Source organism: Falco peregrinus, chromosome 9 (genome assembly GCF_023634155.1).
Source record: "Falco peregrinus isolate bFalPer1 chromosome 9, bFalPer1.pri, whole genome shotgun sequence".
In the NCBI taxonomy this organism is placed as follows: domain Eukaryota; kingdom Metazoa; phylum Chordata; class Aves; order Falconiformes; family Falconidae; genus Falco; species Falco peregrinus.
This window is the reverse complement of record NC_073729.1, coordinates 3,390,792-3,405,805: the sequence shown is the minus strand read 5'-3', so window position 1 is coordinate 3,405,805 and position 15,014 is coordinate 3,390,792. Positions and strand designations below refer to the sequence as shown.

At 39.5% G+C, this 15,014-nt stretch overlaps 1 protein-coding gene across 15 annotated transcripts in view; it reads left to right on the top strand.

Annotated features, from left to right (window-relative positions):
• The window catches only part of BRSK2 (BR serine/threonine kinase 2), a 315,350-nt gene that overhangs the window by 32,716 nt on the left and 267,620 nt on the right, over positions 1-15,014 (top strand). The window lies entirely within an intron of this gene.

Here is a 15,014-nt window from a genome sequence, read left to right as displayed (position 1 = left end):
GTAAAAATTTTCCTACTTGACTGTGTAGGGTCTAGATTATGTCTTATGAATGAAACTGAATATACTTTTATCAGTTATTGATTGTAGAGCTATCAAATCTTTCCTTACTGCCCTCTCTGGCTCAGCAGTGCAAATTGCTATCTTTGTCACGTTTTCTTCTCATATTTTTTTTGACTCTTCTTCTGGTGGTACTTGAGTGAATGAGTAACTAGAGCAATTGATACTTGCACAACACAAGAAAGGAAGAGGGAATTTTCATTATTTTGCTCATGTGAGGACAGTGTCTGACTGTCTAAAATACTAAAAAGAGACCATAGAGAACATTTAGTTGAGAAGAGTTTGATGTTTTTTCTGATCTATGCATCATATGATGGTAACTTTATTTTCTCCCCCGCCCCTTTTTTTTTTGTTTTGACTTTTGCTTGTCTGATTTGCTGACCTTTGAGTAGTTCTTTCTGAAGGAAGGTGGTACAGAAGCAGCCTTGTACTGTTTGCCTGATGAACCGCTCTGAAGCACTCTGGTTTACATAGAGGGAAACAACAGATTTGTTGGACTGTGGCACCTAACAGCACTGCTCAATAACCTACTGGAGCGTTTGAACATGGTCACCAGCTTGGCTTCCCTGCTGCTCCCTAGATAGTTGCTTGTGACATCAATCTTGGGGGGTGGGGGTGGGGCAGGGGCAGAAAGCTGATATATAGATGTAGCCTATTGCCTGGAGGAGTGGATTAGCTAAGATTGCATTCTGCCTGGTTTTGGTCACAATAATACAAAGACTTCAGGGGGTCTTTGCTACACAAAAAGCACAGCTAGAAAATTTGAAATTTTGATACTTGTATGTACATCGTGAAAGCCTTACAAGAATTAAAAAACCAACCCACCCCCTCCAAAAAAAACCACCAAACCCCAAACAACAAAACACAACCCACCCCCTTAAAATAAAAAACCAACCAAAATTAAAAAACTACCAAAACCATTTAAATTCTTTTTGGAAAGATGCTGAGTGTTGTATGCCAGTTTTCTATTCACTTCTTGGAAAACCTTTTGCAGTTCCATATGGGACACCATCTTTTAGAACACTGTTATTTTAATTAGTGAACCAAAAAAAGCATTCGGCTAATTACCGTTGCTTCTCTAGCTATGCAGAAGCCCCTTCCACAGTTTGATGGTAGTACAACACATATAACTGCACTGTATTGGAGATTAACTTTTTTATTTTTATACTAATTATGATGACTGAACCAGAGATGCCAGTAAGTTTTTGTGGTTAGCCTCACTGATCAGATAATTTATGACCCTGGCATTCTACAAAACTTCTACCCCGTTGTCAGGATTTATAAAAAGTTAGGTAAAACTTGATTTTGATTAGAAGTAACTTTTTAATACGTGACCTTAAAAATTACTTCCAAGTAAAGGGAAAGAATAAAATCTTAAATTATTCCAAATTTGCTTTTAAAATATCTCAATTTCATTGGGATTTTTTTTTATTGTATATATGAAAGCCTAATTAATTTCTAATTTGAATACTGTAGGAAGCATCAGTTAGTATATAACAGATAAAAGTAAGATGTGCAGTTCAGCAGTAGTTGTATAATAAATGCTATTAGTATCAAGATGTGCCATGTTTACATAATATAAAGGGACTTTAGATACCAGGGAGAAGGCTGGAGGCTCCTCATTATATATAATAATAGTAAGTAGCTCTTCCACTATATGTGCAATCTTGGGCTCTCAAGTCCATATTTAGCCATGAAAATCCACCTGTTTTTCCAGAAATTCTAATTGACAGCATGAACCTGTCACTTATGTGAGATCTGACATTGCTAGGTCATTCTGCAAGTTTGATGGTCTTCGGGTTTTTTTAAGTGGTGGTGTGCTATACAGTTTTGGACTTGGGGAGAAAAAAATAATTTGGTTTTAAGCCAGAAAAGATTAGCCAAAAAATCCAATTTAGTGAACATAGAACGTGTAATTATTTGGTCAATTGCTGTTCTTCTGAAATTAAGTGGTGTCTTTTGTTGTTGGCTTTGTTAGGAGTAGGACTGTGTCTGTTCTAACTTTTCTGTTTTGGATGATCTGTTTCTAATTTGGTGTCAGTCATTTTTCATTCTGAATTGCTAGTATCTGAGCTAGTAGGGAGGAATCTTAATAGCTGTGGTTAACCATTTAAGTTTGCTGTCTGTTTAGCCATTCCACTGTTCACAGTCTAATTGGGACTTCAGCCTCCAAGCCAAGGAACCAAGGGAATTAACAACTGGAATAAAGATCCAGGAAGTTCTTTTTGGGGTTTTATTCTTTTCTCTGCTGTTAAGTTACTTTGACATTTTAAAAACCTTCAGGCACAGGAGTTTGTATTGTATCCCATTAACATTCCGTTTGATTGCCTTTGGAGCACTTGTACCTAGAATTAAATAAATGAAAATAATAGACCTTGAAAATTGTGCCTGATATGTCTCAGCATCAGTTTTCCATGCATATAAGAAACTTGTACTCATCTACTTTGCCCATATGTTGGATTGCAAAAGTGAGCATTGAAAAATTCTCTGCAATTATCAGAACAGAGGTGCCCAGTACTTATAAAAATGGCAGAACCTTTCAATCTTGTCTCTGTGTTTTTCCTCTTTATTTCTTTTGCTCTTTAATTTTGCTGCCAAATACAATGTCACTGTATCCATGCTGTTATAATCTGAGACTTTTCATCCTGTGAATAAACCTGCAGTTATTAGTGGCAATGGGCATGTTTTTAATTTCAGCTCTTCAGTAGAGCGCGAGCAGTTCTGAGTGTAAACGACTGCGTTTTCGGGTCCATCCATGTACTGAAATGAAAGAGAGAGTAACCCTGTTTTACAGTGATCAGTTTTTTGTATAGCAATGTTAACCATAATTGGGACTTGGAACAGTTTTTAGTGATGGCTACTTTGATAAAAAGTGATAGTGAGATCAGTAGTATGTGGCTGGCAGGTGTGGGGATTTTTTTGAGCAAAAGGCAGGTTTCTAGAGCTTTAATGTTCTGAATATAACCTGAGTACAGTCATTTACAGTATTTAATCTACTGCTACAGACTCGCACTGTAACATATCACAAGTGGATCACGTATATCTTACGTGAATACAAGTGTGTATGAGATTAATTTATTTCTGTACTGTTACTGAGTTCAGATAAGGACTTCCTGCTCTGTGCATGAATACTTAGTCATTACATTTTCAGTTTCTTAATCACAATTAATAATACACTAGGTATGTTTCTATAGCAACTTCTACTCAGGGATCTCAAAGCGCTGTAGAAATGTTAGTCTTAGTTTCATGATAACACTCAGATAAAGTACATAGAATTATTCATATTTTGCAAGTGGGGAGACTGAATTGGAGAGATTGAGTTGCTGCAGGATGTACAGAAATTGGTGAAGGAATTAGGAATGTTACCTAGAGATCTGACCTAAAGTTGAAAGTGTTTGAATTGTGTCATAGATTTCTAGTTTCTTTGCAGTGTTGTATCCACAAAACTGAGCATCCTTCTGTGATGGGGCAGCCTTGAACAAAAATCCTGGTTTACCCTAAGGTTTCTGGTTTTGCCCTACCTTTAGACTACCTTACAAGTCTTCTGAAACAGTCACTTTTCATGGTTACAGATTTTTATGTTTCAAAACCCACCTGATGTTAGAGAATGCGCAGATTGGAAGGGAAAGAGGACAGGTAATCATCTGAATGTTTTGAGCCTTTGTTCTAGCTGTGCAGACAAAACCAAGACCCTTTTCAACAGCTGCTCAGGAAGCAAATAGATTGCTTAAAAGTGGTGTCCTTTGTGTAATATCATTGATTGGTATCTCAGTAACTTTTTACAGGAAGTGGTAGGAAATAGACACAGCTCTTGCTGCTTTTTTTCCCCTTCCCCTAATGCACTTACCTCTCTCTATCCTTTTACATGAACTTTATTTGCAATCTTGAGCATTACACTAAAAAATTAAGTATAGTTCTGTCTGGAAGGTGCTTGCTCAGCTTTGCAGAAGCAGAGGTAGATTGAGACAGGACAAAAAGACTTACATTTCATTTCTTCTTGAATGGGGATTGAATTCTTCATTTTCTGAACTGAACTGGATTTAATTTTGTTCTCCTTACTTGTTTCCTCCACATCCCAATAGCTGCCCAACAAACTAAAGCCAACCATACAAACCAAAAAACTCCTAACTTTTTACTTGAAAGTAGTATCGGTGGTTACCACAGAAATAATTTCTAGTGCACAAGTAGTATCTGTGGACTAACTAACAAAAGTGTTTCTTGCTTTTTCAAAATTCTTTCTACTTCATGCAGCAAAATGACATAGGAAATGCAGCCTTTCTTTTGATTCTCTCAGATCTACATTCAGGTTTCTGTCTATTCTGCAAGCTCTGTTTGCATGGGTTTGTCCATCATTCTGTGCATCTTAGCTTCCAGTCTGTAAAATGCAAGTAAATGAAGCTTCCTTTCTCTTGCTTGTATGTTTTCTTAATGACTAGAGGCAAGAAAATCTGATTTTGACTGAAGCTTTTATAGTGTCATAACACAAATAATGAAATGGATGGAGGAAAATGAATCTAAGAAAGAAAGTAGTGAATCTTTTCTGGCTCTCATTTTGCACCTTACACTACTCGTGGTGCTGGAGACTTAGAAATCACACCTTTGACTGAGCAGCGCACTGGTGCTTTTGTCTGCAGGAACAAGGCAGGTTTTCTTCAGTCTTGGATCCTTCAGAAGAGTTCTCTATCTGTAAAAAGCTGCTTTCCTCCCTCTTCCCTCTCCCTACTACTTTTGTCCAGTTTCTTCACTTGTTATTGAAGATGAAAGGTTACTGACAACCAGAGAAATGGAGGGCAGAATTCTGCATTTTATGGCAGTTAGTGTAGGTGTTTGTCCAAAGTTCCTAGAACAACTTTGAGATGTAGAGCACAATGGTAAGAGTTCTTATTTCAGCTCCTGGCAGAGTATATGGAAATCGAGTTAAAAAAAAAACAAACAACAAACCAACCCAAACCCAACCCCCCTCTGTTTTGCAGTGTCTGGGTATCTGGAGAAACAGGACGAGTCAATAGGATGAAACTTGACTATTTGGCAGGATGTGGGGAAGTCGAGTTGGCTATTAGTAGCTGCTACCCAGTGAGTGTACAAATGGGCCTGTCCTATCTTTTACAGAGCCACTGCTTTCCTAGATATTTAAAAAATCAGGACTGTTAGCTAGCTTCACGTTTTAATAGAGCAGATTTATTTTGCAGTGTCATTAAGAAATGCAATAAATCAGTGTTGGAAAGGAACAGTTCAGGTATACTTACCATGTTTAGTGCACTTGTGTGCTGCTAAATTACACACCCTATTTAGTACCACTCTGTTGACAGCATAGCATTCAATTTATGTTGTTTATTCTATGCACTGGCATTTGAGAGGCTCTATCAGTCAATGTAACATTTTCAGATGTCAGTGCTGAAAATTTGCACCTTAATGTAAGGGCGTGGATGATACTGTTGACTCAAATAGCTGCATATTCCTGCCATCATTTTAGCATGAGCTGTGTTGCAGTGTTGGATCAAATTAATCTTTTGTGCTGCTGAAACAAGGTGATTGTGCCTGTGATAAAAATTTATTTGTTGTCTGCTAGTGGTGTGTAAGCAAAAACTTGTGATGATATCTGGGAAATACCTATTGCTACCCAGTATAAATAGCACTTCAGCTGCTTTTGCCCAGTATCATTTCGTGGATTTCAAAATTTCCTTTCCTGTCATCTTACTCCTGTCATTTCCAATCTATTTGTCAGTTAATGTAGTTGTAGTACTTGGTCCAGGACTTCTGTGACATCTCTGAAATATTTACCAGTGATTCAGTATAAGAAATACACCTTTCTGTGTACCTCTGTTATAAACATGTTGGCTAGTTGCACTGAGAGGATAGAGAGGCAGCAGTGTTACGCATAACTGAGTTTTTTAAAAGTTTGTTGAAAACAGACTGTCATTTATAGGAAAGAAACCAGGTTAGTGCTCCATTTAAGGGAAATACTGCAGTGGAAGCTCAGCCTTTTCTAGGTACCAGAAAATCTGTATAGAAGAGAGATGCTTCACATGGCTTACCTACAGAAAAGTCTGATGTGAGCTTACCCCTTTCAGAAACCACAGAATCTGGTACGAACTGAATACCTGTGGGAGAGCAGGCTTCTTTAGTTGTGCTGCTCACCTAACTGCTTTTTACCGACAGCAGGTGGACACTGGCAGTTTGATGTGATCCAGTATAGCACCTGACCCATCTCTGTAAACATTCAGGCGGTTTTCCAAGGTAGTAACTGCTTATTTTTTCTGATTGTGTCATGTTGGATCTGAGAAGAATGAGGTCCTTAAGAAAGATGCTGGGATTAGTTAGGAATGCCCACTATCGTAACACAGAAAGAAATGCTATATACAAGCTTCATGCTGCTTTCTGAAGGTTGGGAGTTGTGCCTGTTGGATAGCGTCCAAATGTAATTCATGATTTTTGATGAAGGAAGATCAGCAGTTGCTCTTGGTTGTGACACTTTGTTGTATTCAAGCATGTAGTTACTCACGGAGACTCCCAAGGAGCTATAGGGATAGCTTGCATATTTGGAGACAAGCTGGGACAGTCTGAAAAAATCATCTCTTCCCACCTAAATATTTCTAACTTATCCTTTGAGGCTTGGTGGTTGCAGTTTCTGTTCTTGACTGTCTGCATAAAAAAAATCGTTAAAAAGCCCACCACTACAGCTCCCTACAATAATTAAGGAAAAGAAATTCTGCATGAAGGTCTTCCAGATACCAATGTTGCTATTGTAGCTGTGGGCCTGTGGGAGTTTCCCACTGGTGCAGGGTTTCAGTGTGCAGGTTTGCCAGTGTCTTCAAGAACTGCCACAAGGAGCCTGGCTTCCTGTTGAGCTTTCATATGGGAAGTAGCAACCAAACTTTGAAGGGCCAAAGAAAACAGATCTTTGCAGCTCCAAGTCAGCTGTGGAAGGGTAGTGTGCAAATATACTTTGGCAGGAAGCATATGAAATCTATTTCTTGGCATCTTCACTGCCAGTGCTCCCTGTGGTGGTTGGGCTTGTTCATCTTCAAAAAAAACCAAACCCAAAACAAAACAAAAAAAAAGCTAGACAAAATTTAATAAAAAGCCCTACCAAACCAGTTACCTTTAAATCAGTACAACTTCCCTTAGTACAGAATAATGAGGCCACAAAGCAGTGTGGCTAAGGGATGTTCCTGATCACAAGGATGGAAGTTTGCACTGGAATCAGGCGAAGGTGTCGATTTCTGTGACATTTGGGAGGAGGTGTGTATGGGAAATTGCCTTCAAGCTGAAAACTTGCTTTTGGACCAAGAAACCCTGTCATTTGTTAGGGCCTTCTTGTCTTCCACTCTTAGGAATGTCTACTGTGTTTGAGGAAAGCGAATGCGTACTTAAATTCTTGTTGATGCAAAGCAATGTTCTCTTTCCCCACTGTATATACCACACAGATGAGTTCCAGTGCTTCACTGTATTTATGAGATCTTTGCTCTGCCCATCATTAACAAGACAGATAGGACAAATCTCTTACTCTGTTACAGGGTAAGATTTACGGAGCAGCCTATGTATGCTCTTCTCTGGCAAGTTGTAGTTGCTAAATCCTAGAATAAAATACTAAAGGAATTTTTTCATCTGTGTATGTGGCTGTGGACAGATGTGTATATGGCTGTGGACCGAGTCATAGAGGAGATTATATAAATCCAGTATAACTATTTGTAGGAAGTGTTGCAAACCTTTCTACTTTGCTAAAGCTTTTCTACCAGCGTAGTGTTCACAGTATCAGTTAGCCCTCTATCCTCTAATGAAAAATGCATGCATATACCACTTTTATCTGTTCCATCCCTGAGGTCTCCAAGAAATTTATGTTGCTAGCATATACAGAAGAGATGGAATGTGTTCAGATGCTGAAATAACAGGTGACAAGACAAAGCCAAATACAGAGGGATCAAGAATACAGTGAATATGTGTTTCTAGCTCCTTTTTCTGATTGGTAGACTGGCTGTTGTCAGACTGGACCACTGGCCTAATTTAGTGTGGTAATTCTTATGTCCCCAAAGAAGTCACCTAGTTGCTACGTGCTTTCTGCATCCACAAGGTTATTTTACTTTGTGCTCCCTTCAGCTGCACCTTAAAACATCTGCAGAAAAAAATAAGCACTACGTGTATCAGCAGGTTTAAAAAATAAAATAGCCCACCAAACCTCTCTCCTTTTGCTTCTTGTTTTCAAAATAAAACTGGAAATTCTCTCACTTCACCATGAGTGGTCTGTAAAACCGGATGTTACTCTCTTTAGTTTACTGAAGGCCCCAGTTATAAGAACAGGCTCTGGAACTATAAGCTTTGCCTTGCACGGAAAGTTTGTAGGGAGTGATTTATTTGAGTCTATGTGTACACACAGGATGCAGAAGCTTTTTCATATTGAAGGTTTTCTCTGAAGCAGAAAGCCAACTGCACTTTTGGTGTAATTTTTGTATGTAAATGATCTGAACATGCTGGTTTTTCTTGAGGGTGTGCATGTCCGAAAAGTCATGATCTTACTACAGATTTTCACATTTGTTCCTAGCCACCACTTAACTATTATTAGAAGATAGAATAATATTAAATGTGAGCATACAAGTGTGACCACAGGACTGATAAGCACTTTTCCTTCAGGAATCTTAAAATATTTAGGCATAAAGGAGGTATTACTTAAGACTGATTTACAACTGTTAATGGGGTCTTAGAGGGTCTGAATCGAGGGCTGATCCTGCGGAGAGCTGCAGACTGCTTGTGTGTCGGTGGCAGTTGTTTCAGGGTCCTGACTAACTATAGTGAAATAAAATGCCTGAATTTTCTGTGTAGTGTAGATGTGTCAGGGACTTGGCATTAAATGCTTCAATCTAGTTATCTAGTCCTGTTGCACCAGTTTACTTGCAAAGGTAAGTCTAGCCTAACCTGACCCACGTCACACTGAGCAACTGTAGGAGATGGGGGGATACAGCCTCCACTGCTTGAATCTGCCTCCTCTTCCAAGATCTCTGCTTCTCCCTCAGTGAAAAAGCAATGCCGGAGCCCCGGCTGCGTGCTTGTATTTGTATGCTAAGTAAGATTTCTATGTCAGTCACACATTCAGACTTTAGTGACTAAATTGAAAACTGATGCATTTATCCAGTACAACTGGTTTCATGTGAGTTTCTGGTAATTGCATTTCACACAAATAAAGCTAACTTTCCTGTGACCAAGTACTTCTCTGAAGGATTTGGCTGTGTTTTGCTATTTGTTCTTTAGTCAAGCCTTGCCATCAAGACAATCTGCTGGAGTTAGATGCTCTCTGTAGCATATCTTTATTACTAAAATAATTCCCTGGCAGGGCAGGGTTGGGAACCGTAGGATAATCTGCACTGTCATGTTTAGGAGATTGCTGGAGGATTATTTAACTTTCTATTTATATATGGATATATACTTTTTTAATTTTTAAAAAAATGAAAATGGAGGATTTGCTGTAGAGAAGGATTTAGGAGTTGCAGGCCTAGGTGTAAAAGGATGCTTACAACAGTTGTAGGTGACTGTAGAAAGCCATTGAGACCCAGAGATCTGTAATGTATGCCATACCATAGAGATGGTGATTTTGATTTCTAACCAGTATAAATGAGATTTAGTGGCATTTTTTAAATAAATCTCGGTCAGTACTGAATTCTCAAAAGTGATCCTTGAAATTATGCTTGTGAATCCTCACAGAAGTTGTATTTTTCTATCTTTAAAATATCCCTACTTTTTAGTTCTAATTACTTAAAACAAATGCAGACCGTTAAAAAGTGTTTTGAAAAATGTCCCTAGAACTGTTTATCCAAATAGCAGGAAAGTATTTGTGGTATTTAGGCAAGAATAATCTGCTGTGTTATTTCAGATAACCCTTGCTCTATGTCATTTTGGGGATATTTTAATCCTCCTAAAAATTCTTTATCCCTTTGTGGTATATGCCACCACTGTAACTGTAGTCTATTAAAGATAGATACATTATCTAATCTGTTGATTAGATATCTATTGGATATATATTGGTATTTAACAGATACATGAAGTATTATTGATTTCAAATGTTTTTTCTTTCTCTTTAAGGAGGGAATAGAACTGCAGTGTTACTGGCAAGCAAGTCAGCTGTTTTAATGTGCTGCTTTTCTTTAAAATGAGTTGAGGTAGCACACTGGATTTGAATATTTTCAAATAAGCAAAGGGATTGATGTGGGGGGTTGACCCTGGCTGGCTGCCAGGTGCCCGTGAAAGCTGCTCCTGGGCTGGACAGGGAAGAGAAAACAAAATGCTTGTGGGTCATGCTAAGGACAGGGAGATCACTCACCAATTATTGTCACAGGCAAAAGAGACTCGACTTGGGGAAAATTAATTTAATTTATTACCAATCAAATCAGACTAGGGTAATAAAATAAAAAGACATTATAAAACACATTCCCCCACCCCTCCCTTCTTCCCAGGCTCAAATTTACTTCCAAATTCTCTACCTCCTCCTGGGCAGTGGCACAGGGGGGACTGTGATCATCACTTATTGTCTCTGCCACTCCTTCCTCTGCAGGGGGAGGACTCCTCACACTCTTCTCTTGCTCCAGCATGGGGTCCCTCCCACGGGAGACAGTTCTCCATGAACTTCTCCAACAGGAGTCCTTGCCATGGGCTACAGTTCTTCACAAACTGTTCCCGTGTGGGTCCCTCCCATGGGGTGCAGTCCTTCAGGAACAGCCCGCTCCAGCGTGGGTCCCCCACGGGGTCACAAGCCCTGCCAGCAACCCTGCCCCAGCCTGGGCTCCTCTCCCCACAGGGCCACAGGTCCTGCCAGGAGCCTGCTCCAGCACAGGCTTCCCACAGGGTTACAGCCTCTCTTGGATGCCCCCCAGTTCCAGCGTGGGGTCCTCCACAGGCTGCAGATGGGGATCTGTTTCCCCCTGGACTTCCATGGGCTGAGGGATAGCCTGCCTCACCAGGGTCTTCACCATGGGCTGCAGGGGAATCTGTGCTTGGGTGCCTGGAGCTCCTCCTGCCCTCCTTCTGCACGGACCTGGGTGTGTGCAGGGCTGTTGCTCTCACAGATCCTCACTTCTCTCTTCTCTGGCTGCAGTTGCTGTGGTGCTGTTTTCTTTTCCCCTTCTTAAATATTGTTATCCTGGAGGGGCAACCACTGTTGCTGCTGATGGGTTTGGCCTTAGCCAGTGGTGGGTCCATCGTGGAGCTGACTGGCATTGGCTCCACTGGATGTGGAAGAAGCTCCTAGCAGCTTGTCACAGAAGCCACCCCTGTAGCCCTGCTACTACAAAAATCTTGCCATGCAAACCCAATTCTGTTGAGTAAGAACATGCCAGCCCTCTCAGAGGGAGGGCAAAAGGCCTAACCTGTGAGTGGACTACAGATTGTGTGAACTACAGAAATATGTAAGGGTAACTACAAATTAGTAATTAAGAAATGCTATTAAGATGAGAAGGCTGTCTCAATCCAAAATGGTTTTGAATTGGATTCATGGGTCCATGGTACCTGATGTGGGACCTATAAGAAGTATATATCACAAAATGAGGAACTGTATGAGGTTCCATCCCTTGCTTGGCTGAAGGTAGTTTGAGCTGAGGATAGTAAGGGGTGATGTGAGGAGGCATACGCTGCAACTGTTGTAGCTTTTTGGGATTGTTCAGAATTTTTTCCCCCTTTATTCCTGTTTTTTGTAAGTAACATCCTGGAGTAGTTTGGGTTTTTTTTTTACTTCTATCCCCTGTCCCTCAAGGAACACAGACAACTAAAATTTTTAATTCAGCCATGTTTAGTAGCAGTATGTTTCTCCTTTTTTTTTTTTAATATTTTTTTTTTTTTAGTTAAGTAGGTAAGGTGAGATGCCTTGAACAAAATATGACCTATCTAATCTTTTAGTGCCTGGTGATTGCAAAACAAATTCTGTTGGAAATCTCAGAACATATAAAGACACAAGGGCTTAGCAGTATGCTGTGTTGTTTTCTTGCTATGCTACTGAATAAATTTCAAGTCGTCACACCTTTCACAGATGGCTTAACACCCTGCATTATTCAGTCTTTGAAAGGCCTGGTAAGTACTTTCTTTTATAAACTATGGAGGTGTTTTAACAAGACTTTTTGATTATTAATGCTGCATTAATAGGGCATTTTGGTTTACTTTTTGGTGTTCTCTAAGATATAATAAAGATTGAGGGAGAAAATGTTTGAGAAAAGACAAAATTGAAGTGAACAGAAATTAGAACAAGAAGTTGATACAGACATTGGAGTGTAAGTGATCAGTTATGTGCCAGCTGGTGTGGAAGCAGAAATTTTGGTCCTGGATTTGCTGCTTTATGGGAACCTCTGAGGACCATGTCAGGTAAGAGTGATCTGTCTTCAGAAAAGAGATCATTCTTGCTAGTATTGTGCTGCAGCACTGCATGAAGGCTGTTCGACAGGGGAGCAGTTTCTTGAGAGATGCAAATCTGTAGGACATGATTTCTTTTTGTTGTGACAGAAGTTGGCCTGTTCACAGTTCTGGCATAGTATCAGAAGTCCTCAGTCTGTCTGTAGTAATGTTTTTTCCCCTGTATCCATGATCAGGGTTTTTTTCTCTTTGATTACCTATTAGGGTAATACCATAAATGGCGTGATTTCACATACCACACTCAGAGTGGTTTCTCTTTACCTTGTAAATGGAGAGAAAGGATGGGGTGGGAGGGGTAAATCTTTGTGTGCAGGTAATCTCCACTCTGTCCCTACAGACTTAATCCATGCTATGGATGATTGTATGTGTGTTGAACTTGCAGATTCTTTCTGAGGAGCCAAGCCATACATGGTAATTTGTGCTGGAGCTATTACAAAAAACAGGACATCTTGCGATAGTCATCTTCATGCTGATGGGCATTCCCCTTGGCTCTTTAGGGAAGCCTTATGTTTGTAACTTTATGTATTAACAGGACATTCAGATTGATTCAGTCTCAGGGCTCACAGATTGTGCAGACTCGTCTAGTAAATTTTAGTAAACTGCATTCAAGTCAGGAAAAATAATTAATTTGCTGCCACATCTGGCATCCTTAGATAAGAGATAAAAAGACTCGTGTGTCCGTGGGGTTTCTTGACACAGTCTCTGTTTTATGCAGTCCTGCTTGCTTCTGAAATATTGGAGCAATAGTGTAAATAAAACAAAACTTGTTGTTGGTTTGATTTTAAGTGGTGGCAGGGGAGACACCCAATCTGCATGGTTTTGGTGGTTTTGTTTATTGAGTTCCCTTTTATGTAGCAACAGAAAGATCTAAGGCTGTTTAAAGCATTCTTCTGGCACCAGCGTTTTGGCTTTCAGGTTCTGCTGTTGTCTTGCCTGCTCCATGTTTTAACTGTTGCTTCACCTCCAGCTCGGTGCGTGGGTCAGAATGACATTGCCTCTCAGCTGGAAATGTGGAGTCACGTAGGAAAACCTGAAGGGCATCTGGTCATGCTAATTGATCTTCCTTGTTTTCATCAGTCCCATATTTTGATCACCTTGCTCTGAGAGGATATACAAGTAGCTTTGTACTGTGTTGGGAGGGAAAAACAGCAGAATTGTCTTCAGTTTGTAAATTGATGAAGCATATATATGCAAGACTGTGACCTTCCTGTAGGCTTAATATTTACAGGACATTATCTCCAAGTACAGTGACTACTTGGAATAAAGCTGCAGTGCTGCTTTGGGATACACATGAGCGTTGGAGTTTGCATCTTTGTGGATTGATGGCAAAACCATTTTAAAACCAGAACCTTCTGAAAGGTGAAGATTTTGAAAGGAGGCACTGTGTAGAGGGCTGAAATGCTTTTGAAGATCATGTCCTTGGGTGATTAGGTAAGTTGGGACCTAAATTCCAGAGATAAACATTACAGTTAAGGAAAGTAAGTATCTGCACCTATTTTTGACAGTCTTGGTTACCATCGTTTGTAATCCTAATTGCACCCATATTTAAGATGCAATTAAAAAAAAAATATTACAAATTACACTGAATGTAAAATAATCCCTTGGGGTTTAGTTAGCCTACTTCTAATTGCTGGTTTGTTGCCACCAGAAGGGATGTGGCTTTCCAAGAAGGGAAGTCTTGCATAGATGCTAGAAAATGAAAAATGTCTTATTAATTGCAGTCTGTCTCATTTGTTTAACTACCTCTGTTCAGGATTTCTGACCCTGAAACTAAGAGACTATGGTATAGGGACACTCAAAATCATGGAGCATGCAATTGTAAGGCAATTTCTTTGCTTTTAAAAGACTTCTTTTCATGAAATACAGCATCTCTTTATTTCAAAAGGACTATGTACAAGTATATGATATTACCACTGTATTTTTCAAGGTTTTTCATTTGTTCTGTGTATCTCTTCTTAACTTTCACTTATATACGTACCTGTTTTTTTGCAACTATGTATCCTTCTTTGCCTGTGTTTGTGTCAATGTCTATAAATGGAGATGCACATAATTTGAAACTGGAATAATCTTTTGAGAGTTTTTGTTGTTTCTGAGTGTTACTCACGGTTGTTACTATGTATATGAATTCAATCCAGCTACCTGAAGGTCCTCAATGCCACCACAGCAACAATCAAGAAACCAATGGAAGGGTTGACTTTTTTTGGGGGTTTTCTTTTTTTTTTTTTTTCACTTGGAAGAGAAGAGCTGTTCTGGAGGTAATTTCCTCCACTGTGTGCTGTAACCTTTGCTGTCCTTTTGAATTTTTCACTTAACAGAAGATTTTAAAGTGGCAGGGGGTTTGGAGAGTTCAGTAGTTAGTTATAGATGTGTGTTCTATTTATGACAATATCTTTTTATTTTTTTTTTTGTTGGGGGTGCTGTGTTAATGCATTGCAGTTGAAAACCTGAGTGTGGAGAAGAGGGGAGGCAATGTTGACATAAGTAACTTTTTTAAACTTGTCTGCACTTGACAACACTTATAAAAAGAACTGTGGAGAGCAACTACTGGTTAAAGAGGCTCATAAACTAGTGCT